Source organism: Molossus molossus, unplaced genomic scaffold (genome assembly GCF_014108415.1).
Source record: "Molossus molossus isolate mMolMol1 unplaced genomic scaffold, mMolMol1.p scaffold_m16_p_2, whole genome shotgun sequence".
Taxonomy (NCBI): domain Eukaryota; kingdom Metazoa; phylum Chordata; class Mammalia; order Chiroptera; family Molossidae; genus Molossus; species Molossus molossus.
In genome coordinates this window covers 2,233,315-2,258,020 of record NW_023425355.1, presented here as the reverse complement: position 1 = coordinate 2,258,020, position 24,706 = coordinate 2,233,315, and the positions used below count along the sequence as shown (strand labels likewise).

At 41.5% G+C, this 24,706-nt stretch overlaps 1 long non-coding RNA gene across 1 annotated transcript; it reads right to left on the bottom strand.

Moving 5' to 3' along the window:
• Nucleotides 1–11: 11 nt before the first annotated feature.
• LOC118636597 lies at nucleotides 12–24,239 on the bottom strand. Its single transcript, XR_004960670.1, has 5 exons — nucleotides 24,220–24,239; nucleotides 10,934–11,059; nucleotides 10,070–10,299; nucleotides 8,832–8,946; nucleotides 12–55 (listed from the first exon to the last, which is right to left on the bottom strand). It is a non-coding gene; the product is annotated as an uncharacterized LOC118636597 (long non-coding RNA).
• Between the last annotated feature and the right edge of the window lie 467 nt (nucleotides 24,240–24,706).

Here is a 24,706-nt window from a genome sequence, read left to right as displayed (position 1 = left end):
GTCATACCTTTTTTTGCTGGTGGAGCATCTTGCCTTCAATTTGTAAATATGACATCTGTGAAACCCAATAAAACAAAGTCCAATAAAGTGAAGCATATCTATACATTATGTCCAGCTTTCAACAAAACACTGCAAAGCATATTAAATGATAAAAACATAGTAGAAAGAAACAGAGAAAGCATCAGAACTAAACTCAGATATGGCAGAGATTTTGGAATGATCAGATCAGAACAGGAATTTTAAATAACTATATGCCAAGGCCTCTATTGGAAAAAATGGACAACATACAAGAATAGATGGGTCACCCTGCCGGTGTGGCTCAGTGGTTGAGCATCAACCCATGCACCAAAGGGTCGCTGGTTCAATACCTGGTCAGGACACATGCCCAGGTTGTGGGCCAGGTCCCCAGTTGGGGAGCATGCAGGAGGTGACCAATCAATGTCCTCTCTCATCGATGTTTCTATCTCTCTCTCCCTCTCCCTTCCTCTCTCTCTAAAATCAATAAAGAAAAAATATTTTTTTAAAAAAGAATAGATGGGTCATGTAAGCAGAGAGATTGAAACTCTAAGGAAGAATCAAAAGGAAATGCTAAAAATAAAAAACATTATACAAGGAATAAAGAATGTCTTTTATGGGTTCATTAATAGATTGTACATAAATGAGGAAAGAATTAGTAAGTTTGAATATATGTAAATATAAACCTCCAAAACTGGAATGCAAAGAATGAAAAAGATGAAACATAATATGCAATAATTGTAGAACAATTAAAATGGTATAATATATGCATAATGAGAATACCAGAAAGAGAAGAAAGAAAGAAACAGAAGAAATATTGAATTAATAAGGGCTGAGGATTTCCCAAAATTAATGACAGATAACAAACTACAGAGCCAGGAAACACAGTGAACTCCAATCAGGATAAATATTTTAAAAATTTACACCTATGTATATCATATTCAAATTACAAAAAAATCAAAGACAAAGTCAAGATCTTTAAAGAAGTCAGAGTTAAAAAACACCTTACCTACTGAGGAACAAAGATAAGAATTACATGAGAAACTATGCAAGCAAGAAGAGAGTGTGGTGAAATATGTAGTGTGAAAGAACAAAACACCAAAACTAGAATTCTGTATCCAGCAAATTTATTCTTGAAAAGTGAAGGAGATCAACAACAAAAACAACCCAATTTAAAAATAGGCAAAAGAGCCCTGGCGGGTTTAGCTCAGCCGTTGGTGCATTGGCCCGTGGACCAAAGAGTCCCGGGTTTAATTCCGGCTAAGGGCAAGTACCTTAGTTGCAGTTAGTCCCTGGCCCCAGTTGGGGTCATGTGGGTGGCAACCAACCAATCAATGCGTCTCTCTCACATCAATGTTTCTCTCTCTCTCTCTCTCTCTCTCTCTCTCTCTCTCTCTCTCTCTCCCACTCTGTTTGAAGATAAATGTAAAAATATCCTCAGGTGAGGAGAGAGAGAGAGAGAGAGAGAGAGAGAGAAAGAACTCTTCCTTTAAAAAAACAAATAGGCAAAGACTTGAACGGACATTTCTCCAAAGATATACAAATGGCCAACAAACATGTGAAAAGATGTTCCACATCACCAATCATGATTGAAAGCAAACCAATACCTCAGTGAAATATCACTTTACACCCACTAGAATAGTAGGATGACTATTATTTTACAAAAACAAAAGATGATAACAAGTGTCAGTGGGGATGTGGAGAAATTAGTTCGGGTTGATAAAAATGTTCTGGAGGTAGATGATGGTTGTACATCAACATAAATGTAATTAATGCTGCTGAACTTTGCTGAAAAGATAGTTAAAATGATAAACTTTAGGCTATATACATTTACCACAATATGAAACTTGGGGGGGGGGGTGGAGACAGATCTGTATATGTGGACATGGAAATATTTGTACATACTTTTCTGTTGTAAAAAACTAAAAGACATGTAGAAAAACTGGAGTAATCTTAAAAGTCTATAAAATGTTTGCGGAAATGCTTTCTTTAGTTACCTCCCAGCTCTAAAGTTGTACCTTGATTAATTTCATTGTTTTCTATGTTTCTGTAAGAATCACACTTATAAACCACTTCTACAGCTGGCTAATCTCATGTTTTAGATGATCATTCTTTTAAAAAAATTTTTTTTAAATCCTCACCCCAGGACATGCTTTTTAAATTGATTTTCGAGAGAGTAAGGGGGGGGGGGGCGGGAGAGAGAGAGAGATAGAGAAACATCGATGAGAGTGAAACATTGATCAGTTGCCCTCACGTGCCCCAACTGGAGCTCAAACCTGCAACCTGGGTGTATGCCTTGGCTGGAATCGAACCCATGACCTTTCAGTGTATGAGATGATGCGCCAACCCACTGAGCTACACTGGCCAGGGCTAGATGACAATTCTTATTTCAGTTTCTATGAGTAATTCTTTCTTCAAGTTCTTAGTTTACAACATTACTCATTATAGCACCCATCATTTTACCTGACAACTAAATCTAACCAAAGAGGTGAAAAGATCTTTACATTGAAAACTGCATGATTTTTTTTTATTTTAAATTTTATTTTTGTTACAGATGTTTCTCCTTTTTTACCCCATTGACACCCTCCTCCCCATTCCCCCCACCCCGTCCCCGGCTTTGTTGTCTATGTCCATTGGTTACACGTACATGCATATAAGTTCTGTGGTTTATCTCTTCCCTCCCCCCACCATCCCCTCATCTGAGGGCTGTCAGTCTGCACCCTACTTCCAAGTTTCTGGGTCTACCCTGTTCCTCAGACTGTTATGTTCATTATATTCCACAAATAAGTGAGATCATGTGGTATTTGTCTTTCTCTGCTTGGCTTGTTTTGCTTAGGATAATACTTTCCAGGTCCCTCCAGGTTGTCTCAAAGAATAAGAGATCTTTCTTTCTTACAGCTGCATAGTACTCCATTGTGTATATGTACCACAGCTTTTTATCCATTTGTCTACTGATGGACACTTGGGCTGTTTCCAGATCTTAGCTATTGTAAATAGTGCTGCTATGAACATGGGATGCATATATTCTTTCTGATTGGTGTATCGGGCTTCTTAGGGTATATTCCTAGAAGTGGGATCACTGGGTCAAATGGCAGTTCAATTTTTAATTTTTTGAGGTAACACCATAGTGTTTTCCATAGTGGCTGCACCAGTCTGCATTCCCACCAGCAGTGTACTAGAGTCCCCTTTTCTCCACACCCTCGCCAACACTTGTTGTTTGATGATTTGTTGATGGCGGCCATCTGCCAGGTGTGAGGTGATACCTCATGGTTGTTTTAATTTGCATCTCTCTGATGATTAGTGATGTTGAGCATTTCTTCACATGTCTCTTGGCCATTTGTATGTCCTGTTTGGAGAGGTTGGAAACTGCATGATTTTAAAGAAAGAAATCAAAGAAACAAACAAATGGAAAGATATCCCATATTCAAGGATCAGAATAATTAATATTTTTAAAATGTCTGTACTACCAAAGCCATCTATAGAATCAATGCAGTCCCTATCAAAATTCCAATGACATTTTTTACAGAAATAGAAAAAATCCGAAAATTAATATGGACCAGAAAAGACCCTGAATAGTTAAAGCAACCTTGAGAAAGAAGAAATGGAAGCATCACACGTTCTCATTTCAAACTACACTAAAAGCTACAGTAATCAAAACAATGTAGTCCTGGCATGAAAAATAAACACATAGACTGATGAAACAGAACTGCGAATCCAGAAATAAACCCTTGCATATAGTCGAATAATATGTGACAAGGGAGTCACGAATACTGAATGGGGAAAGCATAGTTGCTTCAACAAATGGTGCTGGAAAAACTGGATACCCACATACAGAAGAATGAAATCGGATCCCTATCTTATTCCAGTCACAAAAAGTAACTCAGAGTCAATTATAGACTTAAACATAAGACCTGAAACCATAAAACTCCTAGAAGAAAACATAGGGAAAACGCTCCCTGACTTGGTCTTAGCAATGATATTTTGGATACAACACCAAAAGCCCAAGCAACAAAAGTGGGACTAAGTACATCTGAAAAGCTCTGCAGAGCAAAAGAGATAATCGACAAAATGAAAAGGCAACCTACCAAATGGGAGAAAATATTTGCAAATCATATATCTGATAAGGAGATAAAATCGGAAAAACATAAAGAACTCGTACAACTCAACAGTAAAACAAGCAATTTATTTAAAAAATGATCAGAGTAACAGAAGTACCTGCACAGCATTGTGATTGTAGTTAATAATATTGTATTACATCCTTGAAAGTTGCTAAGACAGTAGATCTTAAATATTATCACAACCCGGCTGGTGTGGCTCAGTGGTTGAGGGTCACCTCATGCACCAAGAGGTCACTGGTTCGATTCCCGGTCAGAGCACATGCCCAGGTTGTGGTCCCCATCCCCAGTGGGGGGCATGCAGGAGGCGGCCAATTGATGTTCTCTCTCATCGATGTTTCTATCTCTCTCTTCCACTCCCTTCCTCTCTCCCTAAAATCAATAAAGAAAAAAACAATATTATCACTACAAAAAAAAGAATGGTAATTATGTGACGTGATAGAAGTGCTAGCTATCACTGTAGCGGTGATCATTTCGCAATATACAAATGTATGAAATGAATACGTTGTACAGCTTAAATTTACACAACATTATATGTCAAGGATATCTCAATAAAGCTGAAAGAAAAAAGTTACCAAAGAGATGGTTCATTTTAATGGTAATTGAGCTGAGTTGCATTTCCTAGTAGCTTTTTCAGCCAGAGAAGTGAACAGAATCTTCTACAACAAAGGAACAGCGCAGATCATCAGACCCAGAGAGAGGCTCATTGTACTTTATGATAAGTATTCTCTAAAATATAAAAGGAAGTAATGAACAGAAAGTCCAAGCTTTTATTTTCTTGTATCTCTCTTCCTCTTGCCTTTTGTCTGTTGTTTTTTTTTTTTTTTTTTCCCCCACACTCTGAGCATCCCAAGGCAAATTATGTGCCGTAATCACCAGAGAATTCATAAGGAAGATTGTCTCAGACTCTGGCTCTATGAGTTATCCCTTCTCCTCAATTTTCAACATTTTCTTTATTTATTTGTTAACTTTATTTATTAACTTTTCCCACTCTAAAACCACTTCTGTTCACCCTATCTTATTACAAACTTCCATCCCTTTTCCCTCCTTCCTTCCACAGCCCGATTTCTGGAAGGATTAGCCCACACACACTGTCTGTATTTTGTTCTTGCATTCAGTCCACAGTAGTCTGGCTTCTGCCATGACTTTATGAAACTATAAAGGAAAGCTTCCCAGTTGCTGGATTCACTGGCCTATATTCACATAGCCTATGTCTATTAATTGCTCTTATTTTTTATAGAGTTCCGCTTCTTGGCCTCTGGGACAATACTGTCTCCTCATTTTTTAAATCCTTCTTACCTTCACCTGTCAGATGCTCCTCGTCTATCCAACGTCTATTCACTGGGAAAAGTATGTCTACTTACATATCTTCAGCTGTCACCTATAGCTGATAAATCCCAATTTTTTTTTCTTCACTCGAGGATACGCTTTTTATTGATTTGAGAGAGAGAGGAAGTAAGAGAGAGAGAGAAACATCAATGAGAGAGAACATCGATGAGAGAGAACATCAATTGGCCGCCTCCTGCATGCCCCCCACTGGAGATGGGGCCCACAACCTGGGCATGTGCCCTGACCAGGAATCCAACCGGTGACCTCTTGGTGCATAGGTCAATGCTCAACCACTGAGCCACATTGGAGGGACTTGTTGATTTGAGAGAGAGAGAGAGAGAGATGAGAGAGAAACATCAATCAGTTACCTCCCATACACACTTCAACCAGGGATCAAACCAGAGAGAGAGAGAGAGAGAGAGAGAGAGAGAGAGAGAGAGATGAGAGAGAAACATCAATCAGTTACCTCCCATACACACTTCAACCAGGGATCAAACCTGCAACCTGGGTATGTACCCTGACCTGGAATCGAACCCGCCACCTTTCAGTGTATGGGACTATCCTCCAACCAACTAAGGCACACTGGCCAGGGCCCAAACATTTTAATACTAACTCCAAACTCCTGCTTAAGCTCAAGACCTCTATTTCCAAAGTACTTGAAGCCTCTCTACCTGCAGGCTACGAAGGTACCGTAAGCTCCACTGTTCTAAAATCAGACGTCTTTTCCACTGCCCCAGGCCCCTGCAATTTACCGGATTCTTGGGTTATATTCTCATTCTCCATCGCAAGGCAGGTTCCCAAACTAGAAAATCTTGCTTTTGCTCCATCTCTCCTCCCTAACACTGGACATTTAATGAATCAGCATGAATTATATTGGTTCTACCTCATAAACATCATTTGGCCAAATCTGGCCTTTCCCTTGCATTGCCATAATCTGGGTTCAGACTTTTATAATATCAGGTGGGTTATTTACTGCAATGCCTGCTGACTAGTCCTGCCACCATTCTCTCCCCGCTCCAGAGTGGTAGTTTCTATACTGCTTCCCAAATGATCTTTACAAAACAAGCCGGTTCAATTGGTCAGGGCGCGTGCCCAGGTTTCAGGCTTGATCCCCAGTAGGGGTCATGAGGGAGGCAGCTGATCGATGATTCACTCTTTTTAAAAAAAAATTTTTTTTCTTTATTGATTTTAGAGAGAGAGGAAGGGAGAGGGGGAGAGAGATAGAAACACCGATGAGAGAGAACATCAATTGGCCACCTCCTGCATGCCCCTCATAGGGGATCGGGCCCACAACCTGGGCATGTGATCTAACCGGGAATCAAACCGGTGACCTCTTGGTGCATGTGTCGATGCTCAATCACTGAGTCATACTGGCCGGGCAATGATTCACTCTTATATAGATGTTTCTCTCTCTCTCTCTCTCTCCCTCTCTCTCTCTCCCCTCCCCACCCCCCATCTCTTCCTCTCTATCTAAAAAAATCAATGAAAAGTTTTTTAAAAGATACCACATGTAAGTGAGATCATACAGTATTTTATTTTCTCTGTCTGGACTATACTTAGCATAATGTTACAAATGGCAGGATTTCCTTTCTCATAGCTGAATATGTCAGTGTGTGTGTGTGTGTGTGTGTGTATCACATCTCCTTTACCCATTCATCTGTTGATGGACATTTCGGTTATCGCCATATCTTGGCTACTGTGAATAATGCTGCAATGAACATGGGAGCACAGATATCTCTTTGAGATACTGATTTCATTTCTATCACACAGGTGGGATTGCTGGATCATATTGTAGCTCTATTTCTAATTTTTCTGAGGAAATTCCATATTTTTTTCCATAGTGGTTTACATTTCCATCAATAGTGTACACGTATTCCCTTTTCTTCACATCCTTGCCTATACTTATCTCTTGCTCTTTGATAAAAGTCAGGAGTACTTACTGAATTAACTTCCTCTTTCAGCAGCCTAACCTACTGATACCTTCTCTTCAACTCATTACTGTTCTCGTTTTTCCCTGTTTTAAAAAAACAGTGCTCCTTCAACTATGCTTTTTTGTCTAGCTATTGCCTGCTTTCTCTATTACCCTTCCCCTTTGCAAAATGTCTTCAAAAATTAGTTTGCATTTCCACACCTCCCATTCACTTTTTTTAAATTGGAAAATACTTTAAGCAAAAAAAAAAAAAAAAAAAAAAGGATAGAGAATAATAGACACCCATGTACCCACGACCCAGTTTGTTAAATATTAATTTTTTGCCAAATTTTCTTCCTATTTTTTAGAGAAATAAAACATTACTGCTGCAATTTAAGTATCATGTGCACCTATCACTTCTCCATTCATCTTCCTACTTCCCCAGAGGTAACCACTATTCAGACTCTCATATCTCTGATTTCCATACGTTTTAATATATATACTACATATATGTATCCCTAAAAAGCACAGACATGGGAAATGCGGGATCAATCGCTCCCGATGAATCATGCGTCCTTGAATCCACACCCTTGGGTAGTCTTCCTTCACGCTGACTCTGGACTGGGCCATGTGACTTGCCAGTATGATATCTACAAACGCGATGTAAGCAGGAGCTCGCAAAGCACTTGTACCTGGGTGCTTGCCACCATACGAACCAGTTCAAACCTTCTAGAGAGGTCAAAGCAAATCTAGGCGCCTGGGCTGATAGCTTGCCAGCTGCCAGAGGGGGTGAGGGCATTTTAAATCATCCAGCCACCAAGCCGCCAAGACCAGCAGAAGAAATACCCAGCTAAGTCTAGTCCAAATTATCGATGGAATTAGGAGCAAATCCGTTCAAGTTTGCTGTGAATCAGAAACTACTCTAAAAGAAAATGAAGTATTTAAAATGAAACATAAATGTTTGAATCAGAGACTCTTCAAACAGAATGTGAAATAACAACAACAAAAATCCTGTACCTTTAAATTTTTCTCTTCCATGGCTCCTTTTTAGGCCTAACAGAACTAGGTCCACAAAAAGCTATCTAGACTGAGAAGCCTTTCTCTTCCTCCTTACCTTAAGTGGGCGGGCCAGGGTCCTCATTAGGACCGCTTAGGATCCCAGGTGTTTTGCTTCACCTACCCAGACAATGAATTAGATGCAGGTTAGCCACACTAACTATGGGGAAATCTCGACCTTTTATACTCTTCCCATCTTCTGTTTTCAACTAGCACGGCCTGTCTACCTGACCTGTCCATCATTTTGCTATCTTCTGCAAAATTCAAGATCCAAGTCAAAAAAATAAAAAGGTTACAAATACTCATGGTACATCTAACTAAAAATACTAATGTTAAAAGCATTATTCTGGGAGGAAAGTTTACAGAAGACCAAATTTGTTATAAACTCAGGAAACAATGGCAATTACCTTCCTTCAAAATGGCCTAATTAGCACGCACGGTGGCCTGATCTCCAAGAGGTTCTGATCCTGAAGCATCCTGCTGTCAGCTTCTCTGACAAGAAATAACGAACTGCATACCTAGCTGTGAAGAACGAGGCATTCCGTTATTGAACATCCATTTCATTAACTCTCCCTTCCACCACCTGACAACGGTTATTATCTACTCAGCCAGGCATCATGCTACATACTACATATATTTCTTCCTTTAATTCTTACAATATCCACATAAGTTTCATTAATTTATTTTATAGGTAAAGGGACTACCTATCCTTTAGGTTTGGGGAAGGTAAATAATTTTCACATGGTCACACAGTAAACGAAAGAGCTAGGATTCATTCTTTTAACTATTAAATATTAAAGAAATACTTAAAATATCACCTCTATATAGCTACTATTTCATTTGAAAACAATACTTCAGTACAATCACATTTCCATCTATTTTAACTTCAAAGCACACTTTCCTCCTATTTAACCTTGCCTCCGGAGATATTTTTAATGCAGTTCAATCTAAGTGTCTTCATTCTTGAAGTAAAGCCAGGTCACAAAAGAGACTTAGTTCTTCCAGTGTTTATGTTTCATAGATACCACTCTTCTGAGGCTGTATGTGACCCCTGCGGTTCTCCCCTCCGCTTTGCTGCTTAAGGCCCAGTCGTTAACTTCTCCTCTAGCATCTAAGCATCCTGTCTAGATTTCCCTATACATACCTTCTTTGCTTTTTGCTCTTGTTCTTTTCTAGAGAACATGCAGCTCGTCCTGGGGACTGCTCACCTGCCTCGACCAGGAGGATAAGGGTTGCCTCGTGAACTGGAATTCTGACAGCCTAGGAGCTAATACCCCACGTCACAAATGATTAAGAGGACTGTACAGGTAATAGCTTTTCTGTGATCTCTTTTCTGATGGCTGCTACAGTGACATAAAAGAAATATTACATTTATAAGAATAACCATTAAGCACATTCATACTCTAACAGTAGAAATCAGTATACTAAGTCCCCAGAGTGATCATAAATCATTTTCTACTGTTATCAACCAATACCAAATATACAGTATTAATAGAAAAACAGCTAGCTCTAAGGCTCCTTGCCAGCTAACCGACTCCCTACCTCCATCCCACTGCCAGCGATTATGCACCTCTGGATCTCATTATTTCAATGTTCTTTCAGTTCATAACAAACGATAGCTAGAACTGAAAATGTGCCTAATTACCATCACAGCAGTTAATCTTCTTAAGGTTTTCAAAACTGGAGGTTTACACCTCCAATTCAGTCTCATTTTGGCTTTAGATTTTCTCTTTTCCTTTCCTTCTAGCTTAAACACATATCTTCCTTATACTGAGACACAGTCATATGAAATAGAGTCAGGGCAATTGAGATCCAAACCCTCACGCTGAAGCAGATCCTATACAGTCCTCTATATATTGTGGGTTGCAGATGGTTCTGGAAGAGAATAGAAAAAGATTATTTCAAAAAGTCAATACATTTGTAAAGCTCTGATTTTCTAATTACAGAAAGACCAGAATTCATCACAGTCTGCTGAACACATTCCTATAAAAATTATGATCTATAGTCAACTTCAATTCCAATGGTATTATTAAAAACTTACTAATTATACACCAATTTCACACCTGCCATAGTCCAAGTATTCCAAAACTGTCAAACTGCTTCCCAGCTACCAACACCAGTTACAAAATGTCCCTAATATCTAAACAAAATAAATAAGTTCAGTTTCCTTAGCATATCACCTAACTAATAATATTTTTAACAATAATGGTTCTAGTTATATTTTGGCTTCAAACTAACATAGATTCCAATGTTCTATTATACCCCTAATTGTACCCTTTGCTTAAGCAAAAAAGAAGGAAGGAAGGAAAGAAGGAAGGAAGGAAGAAAGGAAGGAAGGAAGGAAGGAAGGAAGGAAGGAAGGAAGGAAGGAAGGAAGGAAGGAAGGATCTACTATTTCCTAAAACTGTCTTGCTTTTGGTCTTGCTCATCCATTCAGCCTCCATCTCTCCTTAACTCTGCGTAACTTTGCAGAGCTTTTAATTGGAGGTTGCTCATTTCCTTTACTCACCTCTCTCCATGTACCAAGATCAGGTTTGAGTCCTAGATCATCAAGGGTGATGATGAAGGCTTTCAGGATGAAAGGGGAAAGGACAACAGCTGTTCCCAAAGTCTTCAGTGAAGGTAGGGGAGAAACCTGGAAGTTGACATTTCACATTGAGAGGGTGATAAAATTGAGTAGTATGACAAATCTTATTCGAATTTCCTCTCAACAATTTCAATTGTCTATTTCTGTAGTGACAACTGTACTGGCTGTACCTCCAAAACCAAACACAGAATCCATTCTCTGAACTACTAGTTTTTCTACCTCTCCATTACCTCACTCTCCTTGAATTTACCCCCAACTTCCTTAGGCCTTTAATTTATCAAGCCTGTTACCTATTTTTCAAGGGCACCATGTCCCTGTGGACTTCACTTCCTTCTCTACCTAGAAAAGAGTCCATAGACAGTGGGACTTCATAGATAGTAACCAGCACTCTGAATTCTCCTATCCCCTTGATTTTCCATCATACCTCTTCTGCCAACCCCTGTCCAAAAATCAACCCAACTATTTCTATTTTTCCACTCCTCTTTATAAATTACAAAGGACTACTGAGTAAAAACTTATACTGCTGACCACCAGTTTCCCCTCCACCAACTGATCTTCGACTGTACCACAATGATCTTTCAAAACATAAATTAAGCAGAACTTCAGGAATGGCAGAGTGAGGGGTTCAGCAAATCCTCTCCCCAAAAAACAGGGAGATAACTATATAACAGTGACAAAAACAACCATTTTGGGACTATGAAAATAGACCAAAATTAAACCATAAATTAAGATGTCTTTAAGAAAACCTACTGAACCTTGGGTTAGAACAGTGGGAATCTATGGTGTTTTACCTTGAGGCTATTCATGTCCCCCTTCCCAGTTTCACTGGAGCTGAGTTTACAAGGGCAGGGCAGGGCAAAGCCCTAAAAACCAACAACTTGGCTGCTGGACTGGAATTACTTGTTTAGAAATGAGTACAAAAAGTCCTATGCCCAGGGGTGTTGAAAACAATAGCAAACTCCTTAGATCAGGGAAAACCAACATCAGTTACCTGAGGTCATAATAATGGTGGGGGCAAGCAACAGAACAGCAGGCCTGTTTAGCAGAGAGATTCAGAAAACATGACAGCCCTAATGGGGCTTGATAAGCTCCCTCTGTATCCTTGGTGATCTAGAAGGCTATGCATACATGCAAGCTGCCCTCAAGCTCAGGGTACTGGAGAGGGCCCTAGCCATCTACATGATGGCTGAACATAAAGACTTACACAGATACAGACAGTAAAAATCAGGGGAGACTTGTAAACATCCTGAACTTTGAATATGCTTCCCAACACACACACAGTTCCATCAACAAAGGATGGAAGACAATACTGGCCCAAGGTGTTTAAAGACAACCTCTAACAAATGATTGTTCACTAAGCTATCCTGATCCAGGTATGACACAGAGGAAGCCATGCTTATAAATAAAAAGAATTAAAAAAAAAAAAAAACAGAGCAGAAACATCAGTGGGCTACACACTGAAGAGGAGACAGAGTCTACAGAATTAGTCCAGACAAGTCATTAAACAAATGTATTTTTTAATATGTTTTTATTGATTTTTTTTAGAAAGAGAGGGAGTGAGGGAGAGAGAGAGAGATAGAAACATTGATTGGCTGCCTCTCACACATCCCCTACTGGGGATGGAGCCCACAATCTGGGCATGTGTCCTGACTGAGGATCCAACTGGGACCTCTCAGTCCATGGGATGACGCTCATTCCACTGAGCCACACCAGGGCTCGCTAAACAAATTTAAAACAGAAATAAAACCACAACAATCTCGGTGGTGGTAGGGTTCAGAACCTGAGCTTAACCTTTTGAGGAACTACTGACTGTTTTTCAAAGTGGCTACACCCACTAGGATGGCTATGATTAAAAAAAAAAAAAATAGATGAAAAAAAGTTTTAAAAATAGATGGACAGTAAACACGTGTCGGCAACAATGTGGAGAAAACAGGAACCCTCATCTACTGCAGGTGGGAATGTAAAATGCTATGGCTGCTTTGGAAGACAGTGTGACAGTTTCACAAAAGGTTAAACGTAAAGTTAACTACCATACTGCTGTAAACAAAAAAGGGATTCTGTAATAAATCTAACCAAAAGTAACCTCACAGGATGACCTGATCATAAATTCCTAACTGGGCAGGTTAGGAATGGTGGGTAGTCATGCCCCAGGCATATAAAAGTTTTATATTTAACTTAAGCAAGCCCTATCCATTGTTTTTGTGCACTAGCTTAACACATCTTTGAAATGCCTCTTTTTCAGACCCCTTGGAAGTGTAACCACCCTAAAGAGAGCATCTAATCTTGTTAACTATCCTGTAATCTCATAATAGAGATTTCCCTGCCTCGGTTCTCCCATGTTCATGGAATCTTTCTTGAGGTCCCTCCTTAATTCCATAGGTATAAAAGGAACTGCAAAAGTGTCATTCCTTGGAGCATTTGACATCTTGCTTCCCAGCATGTCATTGGTTTAACTCAAATAAACTCATAAAAATTCTCTACAAGTTTGGACATTTCTTATATTGACACCCAAAAAGTGGAAACAACCCAAAATGTCCATCAGCTGATGAATGGATAAACAAAATGTGGTATATTCATACAATGAAATATTACTCAGACTAAAAAGAAATAAACTAGCTCAGGCCAGTGTGGCTCAGTTGGTTGGGCATTGTCTCATGCATGGAAAGGTTGCTGGTTCGATTCCTGGTCAGGGCACATGCCTGAGTTTCTGGCTCAATCCCTGTTAGAGGACATGCAGGAGGCAGTCGATTGATGTGTCACTCTCACATTGATGTTTCTCTCCCTTCCTCTCTCTCTAAAAATCAATTTAAAATATTTTATTTTATTTATTTTTATTTTTTGGCAAAGAGTAGTCATTTTGTTTATTTATTTTTTTAAATATTGTTGAATGTAAAATTACAGATGTTCCACATTTTTCCCCCATTGACCCCCCTCCTCCCCACTCCCACCCCCCTCCCACCTTTTCCCACACTATTGTCTGTGTCCATTGGTTATGCATATAAGTTCTTTGGTTTATTTCTTCCCACCCCCCCAACCCCTTTCCCTTTGAGGTTTGTCAGTCTAGCAATGAATTTGTACTTCTAAATCCCTTCACCTTTTTCACCCATTCCCCCAACCCCCCTCCCAACTGGCAACCAACAAAATGTTCTCTGTATCTATGAGAATGTTTCTGTTCTAGGTGTCCATTTTGTTTGTAGATTCCATTGCTGATAGATATGTATTCATTGCCATTTTGTTTGTTCATATATTTTATCTTTTTCTTCAAAAAGACCCTTCATCATTTCATATAATAACGGTTTGGTAGCGATGAACTCCTTTAACTTTTTCTTGTCTGGGAAAGTCTTTATATGGCCATCGATTCTAAATGACAGCTTTGCAGAATAGAATAATCTTGGTTGTAGGTTCTTGCTTTTCATCACTCTGAATATTTCTTGCCACTCCCTTCTGGCCTGCAAAGTTTCTTTTGAGAAATCAGCTGACAGCCTAATGGGAACTCCCTGGTAGGTAACTAGCTGCCTTTCTTTTGCTGCTTTTAAGATTCTCTCTTTGTCTTGAACCTTTTGCATTTTGATGATGATGTGTCTTGGTGTGGACCTCTTGGGGTTCATCTTGTTTGGGACTCTCTGTGCTTCCTGGACTTGTATGTCTGTTTCCTTCACCAAGTTAGGGAAGTTTTCTGCCATTATTGTTTCAAACAGGTTTTCGATTTCTTGTTCTCTCTCTTCTCCTTCTGGCACCCCCAAGATGTGAATGTTGGCACGCTTGACGTTGTCCCAGAGGCTCCTTACACTATCCTCTTTTTGGGGGATTCTTTTTTCTTTTTGCTGTTCTGATTGGGCATTTTTTGCTTCCTTATATTCCAAATCGATGGTTTGCCCCTTGGATTTACGTACTCTATTATTGAAGCTGTGTAAATTATTCTTTATTTCAGTTAATGCCTCCTTCAATTCTAACTGTGCATCCATGATTTCTGACTGGTCCATTTTTATGCTCTTGAGGCCCTCCCTAAGTTCACTGAGGTTCTCACTAAGTTCACTGAGCATCCTTATAAGCAGTATTTTGAACTCAGCATCTGTTAGGTTGCTTATCTCCATTTCGCTTAGTTCTTTTCCTGAGGTTTGTTCTGTTCTTTCATTTGGGACCTGTTTCTTTGTCTCCTCATTTTGGCTGCCTCCTTGTGTTTGTTTCTGTGTATTACTTAACGAGCGGTATGGGGCTCGCTGAGACCAGATGCTGCTCTTTTGAAAGAATTTAGGAAAAACCTGAAACAGGATCCAAGACAGGCCAATCCTATGGTTAAGCAAGTGGCAACAGCTTAGGTGGGCCTGAAAGTTGGGTGGGGTGGGGCGGGGCCTCACAGAGTCACCAGGGCGGGGCTACCAGTGTGAGCCAGGTTGCTGGAGTCCCAGATAAGGCTTCTGTCTGCTGCCCCAGGGAAGGGCTCACCAAAGGAACAAAGGCCTCTGACAGCACGTTTGTCCTGGAGAAAGCCCCGTCTCCAGCCCTCGCTCCAGTGCCAAACAGCTCAGTTCTTCCCTGTATGTCTCTGGCGCCCCTGGAGCTGCCTCCCCTCCAGGCTTAGAGGGAGCAAGTCCGATAAGTTCATGCGCGGGCCCTTTAGGGAGCTGCCTGGGGCTCCAGCCGCTTCAGCCTTCCTGAGCCTCAGTTCCCGCTGGTTTTTCCAGCCAGAAGTTATGGGGACTTCTCTTCCTGGCACTGGAACCCTGAGCGGGGCACCTGGTGTGGGACGGGGACCCCTCCGTCCTCAGGGAGGACCTTCCCAGCCGAGGTGTCCTCCTGATTTTTATCCGCCACACGTGGGTATGGGACCAGCCCGTCCGCCTCCGCCCCTCCTACCAGTCTGGATGTAGCTGCTTTAATTCCGTAGTTGTAGGACTTCCATTCAGCTTGATTTCAGGCGGCTTTGAATGATGGTTGTTCTGTAGTTTAGTTGTAACTTTGATGTGGTTGTGGGAGGACGCGATACCGCATTTACCTACGGTGCCATCTTGACCGGAAGTCCCAATTTAAAATATTTTAAAAAGAGAATAAACTAGCCTGGCCGGTGTGGCTCAGTGGATTGAGCGTCGTCCCATGAACTGAGAGGTCCCCATTTAATTCCCGGTCAGGGCACATGCCCAGGTTGTAGGCTTGATCTCCAGTAGGGGGTGTGCAGGAGGCAGCTGATGGATGCTTCTCTCCCACATTGATGTTTCTCTCTCCCTCTCTCTAAAAAATCAGTAAAACCATGTTTTAAAAAAAGGAATGAACTAAATACTGACACATTCTATAACATGGATGAACCTTGAAAACACTATGTATGCTAAGTGAAAGAAGCCAGACCAAAAGGCCACATGCTGTATGATTCTATTCATATGAAATGTCCAGAGTGGGCAAATCCATAGAGAAAGAAGGTAGATTATTGGTTGCCAAGGGCTCGGGGGAGGGGAGAAATGAGAAGTGACTGCTAACCAGTACAGAACTTCTTTTGGGTTTGATGAAAATATTCTGGCCTTGGCTGGTGTGGCTCAGTTGGTTGGAGCATCATCTCATACACCAAAAGGTGGTGGGTTTGACTCTGGGTCAGGGCACATACCCAGGTTGCAGGTTCAATGCCTGGTGGGGGAGCGTACAGGAGGCAACTGATCGATATTTCTCTCTCACATCTATGTCTCTCTCTCTTCCTTTCTCTAAAATAAAAATAAATAAAATATTCTGGAATCAGATAGTCGTGGTGGTTAAGCAACTTTGTGAATATATTAAAAACCACTGAGTTATATACTTTAAAATGGTGAATTTCATGGTAGGTAGATTACATCTCAATTAAAATTAAAAACCAATGCTAAGTGAAAGCCAGATGCAAAGGTTATATAATATATGATTCCATTTATATGAATCTCTAGCAAAGGGAAATCTATAGAAATTGAAAGCAGATTAGTGGTTGCCTGAGGCTAGGGGCAGGAAAGGGGGTTGACTGGAAAAGGGTATACAAGCAATCTTGTAGTCTCATGGAAATGTTCTAAAATCAGATTGTGGTCATGGTTGCATACCTATATAAATTTACTAAAAATCATTAAATTGTATACTTTAAATAGGTGAGTTTTATACTGTGTAAATTATACCTCAATAAAGCTATTGTTAAAAAAAGAAAAAATATAAATAAACTAGGGCACCTTCGAGAAATGGCAGGTCTGGGCAGGAAATATACATGATACGCTTTATGTAGGAAATTAAACAAGCTATGGAGCCCTAATGAGTACTGTCAGAGGGATATGGGAGGCAACACTTTGGTAAAAGATGGGACAATTTTAGCATTAATAAGAATAATGAATGCAATCAACTGAAACTCATTGAATACATTTAAAAAAACATGATTTCATGATAGAGAGAGAACAAACATATAACTTATTGGATCTCACTAAAAGTGAGTAACTAGGGCACCAACTCTTCATCCTGGAAATTGGTGATCAAGTCCAAGGTCAAGAATTAAGCATCTCTCCTGCCTTCCCTGTACAGGTAATGCAATAGCCCTCATTGATGAGGGAAAGTTTACTTTCAGAAGAATTCCAGCTAATTAATGTAAAAGATAAAATCAGGAAGTCACCATTTTGAAACTCCTAATAAAATAATTCTACCAATGATTATCAAAGTATTATACCATCAGATGAAAAGTGGAATAAGGCTGTCACCTATTCATTAAGGCGGACTAGACATGAGCCTCCAAATGTGAAGTATTCTTGACCAAAAAAAAATACTGAACTTGTCTGGCCGGTGTGGCTCAGTGGTTGAGCATTGACCCATGCACCAAGAGGTCACTGGTTGGATTCCTGGTTAGGGCACATGCCCAGGTTGTGGATCAAATCCCTAGTGGGGTACATGCAGGAGGTGGCCAATTGATGTTCTCTCTCATCGATGTTTCTATTTCTCTCTCCCTCTCATTTCCTCTCTCTCTCTAAAATCAATAAAGAAAAAAAAATTGCCCTGACCAGTTTGGCTCAGCAGTTAGAGCATCAGCCTGCGGTCCAGAGAAACCCGGGTTTGGTTCCCGCTAAGGGCATGTACCTCGGTTGCAGTTTGTCCTCAGCCCTGGTTGGGTCGTGCAGGAGGCAGCCACTCGATGTGTCCCTTTCATGTAGATGTTTCTCTCTCTCTGTCTCTTCCTCTATTTCCCTCCCACTCTATCTATCTGAACAAAAAATTGAAAAATGTCCTCGGGTGAGGATAAAAAAAATAAAATTTTAATGTTGAACTTGAATATCATCAAGACTCTAAAGCTACTTTCCATTATAGAAAAATACGGGGTTGGGGTATAGAGGAACAAAGTAAATGACAGCACAAAACAGAAAATAGACAAATCCAAAATGTGGGATTTTCCATAGGACAACTGACCCACTTGTTACAAGAAGTCAATGAGTTGAAAAAGAAAAAGGCAAGCACAGACTATTCTAGATTAAGAGAAATTTAGAAACAATAACTTTTTTTTTTTATCCTCACCCGAGGACATTTTTCCTTTTTTGTTGTTGTTGTTGTTGTTCAGATAGAGTAGGAGGGAGAGAGAGAGAGAGAAACATCGACGTGAAAGGGACACATCGAGCAGTTGCCACCCTCACGACCCAACCAGAGCCGGGGACAAACCGCAACCGAGGTACATGCCCTCAGCGAGAACCGAACCCGGGTCTCTCTGGACTGCAGGGCAACACTCTAACCGCTGAGCCAAACCGGCCAGGGCACAATAACTATTTTGTATAACTGAAACTTTGTACCCCTTGACCAGCATTTCCCTCATTACCCTTGTCCCCCTTGATTGCAGGGAATATTTCAGAAAGTACACTTATATCAAATCATCCAATTGTAAACAATTTTCCATGTCAATTATACCTTGTCTTGGTCTGTGTGGGCTGCTTTAGAAAATACTGTACACTACATGGCTTATAAACAACGGAAACTTATTTCTCACACTTGCAGAGACAGGAATGTCCAAGATCAGCCAGTGGCAGATCCAGTGTCTGATGAAAGCCTGCTTGCTAGTTCATGACCTCCCCTCTTTTCACCGCGTCCTCACATTGTGGAACGGGCAGGGATCTCTCTGGGGGCTCTTTCATATGGGCACTAATCCCACCCCTGGCGGGTGTGGCTCAGTGGTTACAGTGTTGGCCCACGCACCGAATTCCCAGTCAAGGGCACAGGTTCAATCCCTGTGTTACAGGTTCAATCCCTGGCCCCAGTCATGGGCATGCAAAAGGCAACCAATCGATGTGTCTCTCTCACACTGATGTTTCTCTCTCTCTCTCTCTCTCTCTCTCTCTCTCTCTCTCTCTCTCTCTCTCCTTTTCTCTCTCTCCGTCTCCCTTCTACTCTCTCTAAAAATCAATTGAAAAAATAGCCTTGGGTGAAGATTAACAACAACAACTAAATGAATAAATAAATAAATACATACATACATACATACGGGCACTAATCCCATTCATGAGGTCTCTGTCCTCATGAACTAGTTCCCTCCCGAAGGTCCCACCTCCAAATACTATCACATTGGGGGTTAGGTTTCAACATATTAATCTGAGGGGGGCACAGTTAGTCTATAGCAACCTCAATCAAGCTGGAAAAAAGAGATAATCAAATGTAATATATAGACCTTGTTTGGATCCTTATATGAACAAACCAATTGATCATCTTTTGAGATCATCTGAGAAATTTTATAATGGGCTAGGTATTAGATGCTATTAAGGAATTATTAAAGTTGTAAGACAACTGCCCTGGCCAGTTTGGCTCAGCAGTTAGAGCGTCGGCCTGCGGACCAGAGAGCCCGGGATTCAGTTCCCGTTAAGGGCACACAGCTCGGTTGCAGTTCGTCCCCAGCCCCGGTTGGGGTCGTGTGGGTGGCAACCACTCAATGGTCTCTCTCACATTGATGTCTCTCATTCTCTCTCTTCCTCCCTCTCTCCCTCCCGCTCTATTTGAAGATGTCCTCAGGTGAGGATAAAAGTAAAATAAAGTTGTAAGATAACATAATGACAGCAGGGCTATGTAAGAAAGTATCTGTACTTTTTAGACACGCCAATGAACATACAGGGGTGAAATAACGTGACATCTGCAACTGGCTTTCAAATACTTCAGCGAATTTTTTAAAAGAATGAAAACAGAAAGACAAAAAAAGATAACTGAAACAAGACTGGCAAAATCTTGATAATTATTAAATGTGGTTCATGGGTATATGATTCTCTTTACTTATGAGTACATTTGAAAATATTTACTAATTTTTAAATTCACAAATCTGACCATGTAACTTCCAAGTATAAGATACCTTCAGTGGTTCCCCAAGGTCCACAGAGCGAAAGTTCAAATCTGCAGCATGGTCTATAAAGCCCTCCATAACATGGTCCCCAGTCTCATCAAATTCCAGCCACTGAAGCTATCACACCTCTACGCTTCTGCATCTGCTGCTTCCTCTGCCTTTGTTATCACACTTCACCCTGCACCTTTCTGGCCTGAGAAGAGTTTTCTGATCACAACACAGGTCTCTGTGAAGCCTTTCTTGACTTCTCATATTTAGTCTACTTTGGTTTGGAACCTTATTGTCCTATCATATAATATCTTGGGATTTTTTTTCCCTTTATTGATTTTTTTAGAGAGAGAGGAAGTGAGAGAGAGAGAAATATCAATGAGAGAGAACATCGACTGGCCGCCTCCTGCATGCCCTGCACTGGGGATCGGGCCCACAACCTGGGCATGTGCCCTGACCAGGAATTAAACCAGTGATCTCTTGGTGCATGGGTCGATGCTCAACCACTGAGCCACACCAACCGGACATATCTTGGGTTCTTGTCTACAGCCTTAGAGTCTTTGCTTAGGTTCAAACTCCTGTACCCAAGACCTCTGACACTAGGATTTCTAAAGCCTTAATATCTCGCCCTTCCACGGCTCTCGCTGCTCTGCTTCCCACTGATCTCAGAGTCACTGTCCCAGGACACAGCATTTAAGGTCCTAACATTGAAGCCCTTCCTATTATCTTTTACCATTCTCAACTCAGTTTCACTCACTCACATCAAATTCTTTAATTCCCCTCTAATGCTCGGCCTATTGAAAGATGTGCCTCTCTCCATTTGTGAGCTGAAAATTTCTCCTGATCGTAGGGCCTGGCTGCTGAGTACAAGAGCAGTGTTGGTGTAATACCAGTCCCAGAAACGGAAATAGCTTAGCTCCTTAGTACGATTAAACATAAGATCCAGTGCCAACAAATTGGAAAAGCTCTTGAAAGTATTCAGGAGATTCTTTCAAATTGCCGTAAGTGTCCATCTACCTCTTCTTCCTCTAATTAAGACTGCCTGGCCCTGGCCAGTTTGGCTCAGTGGTTGGAGCGTCGGCTTGTGGACCAGAGAGACCGGGGTTCGGTTCCCGCTAAGGGCACGTACTTTGGTTGCAGTTTGTCCCCGGCCCTGGTTGGTCATGCGGGTGGCAGCCACTCGATGTGTCCCTTCACATCGATGTTTCTCTCTCTCTCTCTCTCTCTCTTCCTCTCTCTCTCTCTCTTCCTCTCTCTCCCTCCCACTCTATCTGAAAAAAAAGGAAAAATGTCCTCAGATGAGGATAAAAAAAAAGACTGCCTTTCTCTCAAGTACTAGCACTCAAGTTAAATTTTAGAAATTCATTCAATTTCCTTTTGTTTAAAACTAACATTACAAAAATATTTTCTATTTTTCATTGCTTATGTGTAATGTTTCATCTACGCTGTGGATTAAGTAGGATTTTATCTGCTGTTCTGGAAAGATATCCACTGCACATAAATGCTTTCTCTGATAAAATCGTCCAAAACTCCAAATCATTCATTTAAATACAGTTTTAAAAAATACAATCATAGCCCTGGCCGGTTTGCTCAGCGGTTAGAGTGTCAGCCCATGGGCCAGAGACACCTGGGTTCGGTTCCACTAAGGCCGGGTTTGGTTCCCACTAAGGGCACGTACCTCGGTTGCAGTTCGTCCCTGGTCCCTGTTGGGGTCGTGTGGGTGCTAACCAGTTGATGTGTCTCTCTCACATCGATGTTTCTCTCTCTCTCTCTCTTCCTCCCTCTCTCCCTCCTGCTCTATCTGAAGATAAATGCAAAAATGTCCTCGGGTGACAATAAAAAAAAAAAAAATCAGCCCTGGCCGGTTTGGCTCAGCAGTTAGAGCGTCGGCCTGCGGTCCAGAAAGACCTGGGTTCGGTTCCCGCTAAGGGCATGTATCTTGGTTGCAGTTTGTCCCCGGCCCTGGTTGGGTTGTGTGGGTGGCAGCCACTCGATGTGTCCCTTTCACGTCAATGTTTCTCTCTCTCTCTCTCCCTCCCACTCTATCTGAACAAAGAATGGAAGAATGTCCTCGGGTGAGGATAAAAAAAGAAATCATAAAAGAATTAAAGTTACCTTGCCAATCATGTACAAACTGTATTTTAGCATACCAGATAGACCTAGTGGGTAAGGGAAAATTCTTTACAAAACAATTCCAGCGAATACATGTAGAAGAAATGACAAACTAGAAAAAATCACCAGTTTTAAACTCTTATGAAGTCATCGCTTCACATAATGACCATCCACGGATGCTGAAAGCAATAGAAGAAAGACAAATGAGGAGCTTTACAATGCAAAGATCCAGTGGTCAGCAGTCTGCACTCACTGCTCAATCGCAGCAGCACCGAAACTGGAACGACCAGACGCTGGAATAGCATGTGCAAAGGTTTGGATTCTAGAGGAAGAGAGCACGATTCTCCAAGAATGGAAATTGGGAACTCAGAATGACTGAGCTACAGAGTTTGAGATGGAGAGTTTTGATAAATGAAGCTGATGCAGGAGCAAGATATAGGGCCTTGTAAGCTACTCAAAGAACTTTGCACTTTCTCTTCAGGGGACTTGGAAGTCAACAAAGGGTTGTATTTTAGAAAGAGTCCTTTGGCTGTAAAGTGGAGAATGATTTGGGGGTAAGAAAGTGGGGGCAGGTGCATAACTAGGAAAGAGGTGCAACAGTTCAGGTGAGAGGTGATGGTGGCCCGGACCAGGGTAGTGGCAGTAGGAACAGAAGTATATGGATACGGTGGGTACTTAACAAATCGACCTGAGAGGGTTTCGCGGTAGAATAACTAGACGGAGCGTGGTATGAAGGTTTCAGGCTTGGGCACTGGAGTTGATGGTGGTGCCATTCCCTGAGATAAGAAACGAACAAGGAGAAACTAGTTTAGGCAGAGGATGGGAAATGAGGAACTGCAGATGCCTATGCACACAGGCAGGTGGACACACGGCTCCGAAGCTCAGAGACGAGGTCTGCTTTGGACATACATTTGTGGGAAGTGAGAGTACAGGAAGCATTTGAAGCTATGAGAATGGATAAGATGGCCCTGAAAAACAAACAGCAAAGGATAGCACATGTCCCCCCAGCCCCGTAATTTAGCCTACTCACAATTCCAGGCCGATGGCAGAAGAGAAGACAGATCAGTGAACTGAAGCGTAGGAGGTGAGGAAATAAAAGGTGAATGAGGAGGCAGGAGAGATGAGAGGAACTGAAGAATGTGAATTTGTGTAGCACTTATGCCTGCTGTCCAATGAACCCTTTACTTATTCTTGTCCTATGTTATAACATATACGTAGGATTCCCTTCTTCAAGAAGTGCCTCACAAGCATGTCTAGTCTACCCAGTAAAACTCTAAGTTTCTTATGGAGCTTTTTTTCCTTTGTATCCCTCACCATACACACAGAGTCAAAGAGCTGTTTAAGATCAGGAGTCAGGAGGCAGCTGATAGATGTGTCTCTCTCACATCAATGTTTCTCTCTCTCTCTCTCTCTCTCTCTCTCTCTCTCTCTCTCTCTCCCCCCCCCCTGAGGATTAACCAAAAAGAAGAAGAAGAATGACCTCCTAAGTAGGCAATACCTTTGTGGCATCACAATGGTCAAGGATATGGTGCTTAGCAAGCCAAACTAGCCAATCCCACAACTAGCTGGGTTATATGCCAATGTTGGTTCACAAAGGGAAATAGATTTATCTCAAGAACCAGGACCTGGTATAAGGCAGTCCCTCTGGCGGGGGGTGGGGGGGAACAAGCATACTCACACTATACATTAAAAGGTGGATTTGTGCACACATTTTTAAAATAAAAGGAGTTTTGCCCTGACCGGTTTGGCTCAGCGGTTTGAGCGTCAGCCTGTGGTCCCGAGAGACCCGGGTTCAGTTCCCACTAAGGGCACGTACCTCAGTTGCAGTTTGTCCCCGGCCCAGGTTGGGTTGTGCGGATGGCAACTACTCGATGTATCCCTTTTACGTCGATGTTTCTCTCTCTCTCTCTCCCTCCCACTCTATCTGAACAAAATATCAAAAAATGTCCTCGGGCCCTGGCCGGTTTGGTTCAGCGGTTAGAGCATCAGCCTGCGGTCCCGAGAGACCTGGGTTCGGTTCCCTCTAAGGGCATGTACCTCGGTTGCAGTTTGTCCCCGGCCCTGGTTGGTCGTGTGGGTGGCAGCCACTCGATGTGTCCCTTTCACATCGATGTTTCTCTCTCTCTTCCTCTCTCCCCCTCCCACTCTACCTGAACAAAAAATAGAAAAATGTCCTCAGGTAAGGATAAAAAAAAAAAAAAAAAAATGTCTTCGGGTGAGGATAAAAAAAAATTAAAATAAAAGGAGTTTTGCCTGGCTGGTGTGGCTCGGTGGATTGAGCATTGTCCCTTGGATTCATAGGT